Raw genomic sequence first — 5346 nt, 5'->3', positions numbered from 1 at the left:
GGCATTGAATGCTTTGAAGAGGGCTTTTAATTAAGAACCTCTAAAACTACCTCGTCCAGCCTCTCCTGACTCCAGCTTCCACCCACTCCCTCTCCACACTCCAAGCAAAACATTCTCAGAGTCCTCTGGCAGAGAGTCCCACCACACTCAGATACCTGACTGTACCCAAACCAGTGGTCAAAGTGGGGGGAAAAAGTAGGGGAACTGTATGTGGAGAATCAGATGGCGGGAATAACCTGAGGATTGGGTCAGTGGGCGAAGTCAGAGGTGTGGCCAGAATGCAGCCAATGGATACACATGATTATTTAAGTTTTAATATGAGTTATTGACATTAAAATACATTCACAAAGTGGGATATGTTTTCAATCACTGAATGTCCCAAATACACTTAAATATAGAATCACAAGCTATTTGCCTCAGAGCAATGGAGTTTCTGTCATCAGCACTTCTCCCTTTTTCCACAAGAGCAGTACAAACATGAACAGCAAAATATCCTAGTTTGCAAATCTTTTCCACATAATTATGGCTCTGCCATATTTGGCACATAATACAACATCTGCTGCTTAATCTGACAAGTTTAACTATGTAGCTCAAAAGGCTTAAGATTTACTAAAGAATGTGACTTGTGTTGCTTCAAAGTGGACGGCCCTTTGCCAGGGTTGACTGACCACCTTTCTCACTGATGCATTTGTATGTTACACTGGTTCTAATAAGGCAAAATCTTTCCAGAGACTGTTAGCATGTGTAAAAATGTCAAAATAATAAAGTATCAGACAACATACTGCATTACGCTGCAGCCTTTGTTTGCAGCATAATTTAGTCAACACGGCGGCATAATTTTGTCCTCCTTTGCTGCATAATTCCAGTGCCACCAAAGCAGGCAGCATATGTTAAAAGTGCTTGTGCATGAAGCAGAGAGACTGTGATGTTTGGTGTGCTGTGCGTGCAAATCCTGCTTTGCCGACCCCTGGTGAGTTGCAGCTACTACTGCTGAAACAAGGCCAATGGAGGTACCACTGGGTAAAGCCGTCTGGCCTCGAGGGCAGGGCCGGCTTCAGTGCTGGTGGCGCCCTGTGCAACAATGTTTGTTGGTGCTCCCAATGACCTCCTCCGCCACGGATTCCCCAGATTCCCTCAATTCCACCCTTTAACAGTGCCCCTCAAGTCTCCATAACCACACTCTCTCTGAGATGCATTTAATTTGATTTACAGCGCCACTCATACCAGTGTAGGGTTTCAGAGCACTTTACATCACACACATTACACAGAGACAATCAATTATATGTGTTTAAATCACTGTATAGGAAATGTTACATTAGACTAAGGACTACAAGGTGTAAGAATCAATTGACAGTTAAAAGCTCACTGTTCTATGTTAGGATTTTTAACTTATAAACTGCAAGTAACAAAAAGATCTCTCTGACAAAAGCAGTAACCCACTGACCCATTTGCATTATGTGCACTTTGTAATCTGCATGGTACATGTTCTTTGCAACAGGCACATTAACACTCTGCGCTACCTTTCCATGAGTGAACACATCCACTAGACAAAACTTCGATTGTTGCTGAAAATTGCTTGAGGCCAGGAAGGAGGCAGCAAGCGCTTTAAAACCATAATATACTTGAAAACATGATGCCACCACCCAAAGTCAGAGCCTGGTGCGGTCACACGGGTCGCACCACCCTACAGCCGGCCCTTCTCAAGGGTACTGTGACCTCAGTGACAGAGAAACGTGCACTGCCTTCAGCTACAACCCAATTGTGCCCGCTATAAACATCTGGATGTGACTCAATTCATATTACGCACTAGACAAGAGCAATATGCTGCCTAAAAAACGTAACAACATCCTGAAAAAAGCTAACACTCATAGGGAATGCCAGATTAAGTAAAGCATGTGAAATGTAAGCAGGAACAACATGGTTACCTTAACGCTTTTACACTCACTATTTAGAAACCAGTGAGTGCTTTTACCTGAAAAGTTATGGACATGACTTTAGGGCCCGGAAGGGACCCGTTTCACTGTCCATTGATTATATCCTTACAAAACGTAAGCAATATGGTAAAAAGACACACAGTGCCCTGTTACACATTTTGTTTTGGAATCCACCCATCAAACAGGCATTGCAGTACCTCCAGTAATGGTGCACTTCCCCACCCGGGGAAAACAGTGCTGTACAAAGAAAGACAAGAAAACAAAAGTTTTGCTTCACTGGCAAACTCTGTAAAGTGGCGCTAATGTGTTTGGGTGTGAATAAAACCAATCTGGACACTTTGCAACCACTCTGTCTTGCTTTATTTTGTTATTTATTTATATTTCATATTTGGAACCTTTTATTCCAGAGGTTGTACTTTGTAATGGAAAAATGTCAGAAAAAGAGGGCATTTCCAGTAAAAGTGTTATTCTTTTTTGGATCCGTTTCACAGGGGAACAAATAAATGAAAGAGAGAGGTGAGAACCGTTTCTTGACGTCGTGGTTTTCAGTAAGTGAGAAGGAGCTGCTAGACAGAAAGAGATGGAATAAGAGGAAGAAAGAGGGGGGGAGGCAGCTGCCAGCGACAGAGCAGAAGTGACACCGTCCTTGGCCTCTCTGAGCAAACTGCTAATGGTATTGTACAGCAAAGCAAATGGCTTTAGCTATTTTTGCTATTTTTTGTGCTTTCAACCTCCTTCCAGTTAATGGTAGAAATGGGTGTGAAAGTAATAATGGATCCAAGAAAGCTATACATTTTAAAAAAGTAGACAAAATTCTGAATTCAGCAAGGGGTCATTTGTGTAGATTTATCAAGGTTTCTTTATAGAAACTAACAGATAAATTTAGGAAAAATTGAAAATTAGTTGAAAAAAACAGCCTTTTGTGTCAACGTTTTCACCTGTAACTTTTTCTAATTATGACAGCTCTTTGAAAGCAATATACCGTTACATCCGCTGGATCTTCCTGGTTATGGGGATATATAGGACTTGTAGGTTCACCAACAACCCGACGAACCCAGAGTCAAAAACTGAGCAGCATTTTGCAATGGTTTTTTATTATGTTCCGGGTATATAGCAATTGTTGTGGGAAAATGTATACATGGAACAATCGGTATGAAAGACACCTATGTATTTCTGAAATGGGGAACAAGTTATAGAGTTTAGAAACAGTACATATTTGCACATTTTCAAAATTGGGAATACTCATACTAGCATGAGAATTATCGGTCATTTTTCAAAACGAGTTCTTTTTAACACAATGTCTTTCATTTGGAAGGCAGAAATGCATCAAAAATCAATAGGTAATAACAATTGCTTTGCACATCTGAATTACCCTAAGTCTCCCGATAAAAATGGTACCTCATTTGTGTGGGTAGGCATAGTGCCCATAATAGGAAATGGCTCAAAACCCAATGTGAACATACCACATTTTCACAATGAAAATTTACCGTTTTTTTGCAAAGTTTCTAGCTGTAGTTTTTGTAAAACTAGCTCTGCCGGCACCTAGGGAAACCTAGCAAACCTATACATTTTTGAAAACTAGACACCCGGGGGAATCCAGGATGGGGTGACTTGACTGCCTCCCACCAGGTTCTGTTACCCAGAACCCCTTGCAAACCTAAACAATTGTCAAAAAAAACAAATTTCCCCCACATTTCTGTGGTGGAAAGTTCTGGAATCTGAGTGGATCCACAAATTTCTACCCACCCCGCGTTCCCCAAAGTCTTACGAGAAAAATGGTACCTCACATTGCCTATCAAAAAATGTTTTAGGCCCTTCCCTGTCGCGGGTACTTGGGCCTCCCACACAAGTGAGGCACCATTTTTATCAGGAGACCTGGGGCAATGCTGGGTGGTGGGAAACGACGACATCACCCCTTCACAAGACCTCTGAAACTCCCTCGCCTCGTTCTTCCACCGCAAGATCGCAGATATACACGACAGCTCCGGACCCCAAACTCCAACTCCGGACACCAAACCAGCGACCCCTGCCACCACCCTCAGCGCTTGGACCCCCATCAACAGTGAAGACACTATCCACGTCATGAACACCATCCACTCCAGCTCTCCCTCCGACTCTTGCCCCCATCACATCTTCAACAAAGCCGACACCATCACCGCACCCCACCTTCGGAACATCATAAACAGCTCCTTCACGTCAGCCACCTTCCCTGAGAGCTGGAAACACGCAGAAATCAACGCCCTCCTGATGAAACCCACAAAGACCTCAAAAACATCTGCCCCATCTCTCTTCTTCCCTTCCCAGCTAAACTCATTGAGAAGACCGTCAACAAACAGCTGACCGCATTCCTCAAGACAAACAAATCACTCGACCCTTCCCAGTCCGGATTTCGAGCCAACCACAGCACCGAGACCGCCCTACTCGTAGCCACGGACGACATCAGAACCCTGATGGACAACGGAGAAACAGTCGCTCTCATCCTCCTAGACCTCTCAGCAGCCTTTGATACCGTCTGCCACCACACCCTAATAAACCGCCTCGACAGCACTGGAATCCAAGGAAAGGCCCTGGAATGGGTCACCTCATTCCTCTCCGGCCTCCCCCCCTTCCGCTCCGTGGCCACCGAGATCATCTGCGGCGTACCCAAAGGATCATCACTCAGCCCAACACTCTTCAATATCTACATGAGCCCCCTCGCCACCATCGCACGCAAACACAACATCAACATCATCTCCTACGCTGACGACACCCAACTGATACTCTCCCTCACAAAAGACCCAGACATCGCCAAAACCAACCTTCAGGAAGGTATGAAAGAAGTAGCGGTATGGATGAAGCACAGCCGTCTGAAGCTCAACTCGGACAAGACGGAGGTCCTCATCCTCGGACAATCCCCATCAGCCTGGGTCGACTCCTGGTGGTCCACGGCACTGGGCACCGCTCCAACACCCACGGACCATGCAAGCAACCTGGGATTCATCCTGGACTTCTCCCTCACGATGACCAAGCAAGTCAACGCCGTCTCATCCTCATGCTTCAACACCCTGCGCATGCTCCGGAAGATCTTCCGATGGATCCCCACCGAAACCAGAAGAACAGTCACCCAGGCCCTTGTCACCAGCCGACTGGACTACGGGAACGCTCTATATGCGGGAACCACTGCCAAACTTCAGCATCGTCTCCAGCGCATACAGAACGCCTCCGCAGGACTCATCCTCAACATCCCTCGCCACAGCCACATGTCCGCCCACCTGAAAAACCTCCACTGGCTCCCCGTCAACAAAAGGATCACTTTCAGGCTACTCACCTACGCACAAAAAGCACTCCACAACATGGGCCCCGAATACCTCAACAGCCGCCTCTCGTTCTACACCCCATCCCGCCAGCTCCGCTCCACCAGCCTCGCCCTCGC

Source organism: Triturus cristatus, chromosome 8, assembly GCF_964204655.1.
Source record: "Triturus cristatus chromosome 8, aTriCri1.1, whole genome shotgun sequence".
Taxonomy (NCBI): domain Eukaryota; kingdom Metazoa; phylum Chordata; class Amphibia; order Caudata; family Salamandridae; genus Triturus; species Triturus cristatus.
The sequence above is the reverse complement of the archived record's forward strand: the minus strand, read 5'-3'. Positions refer to the sequence as shown.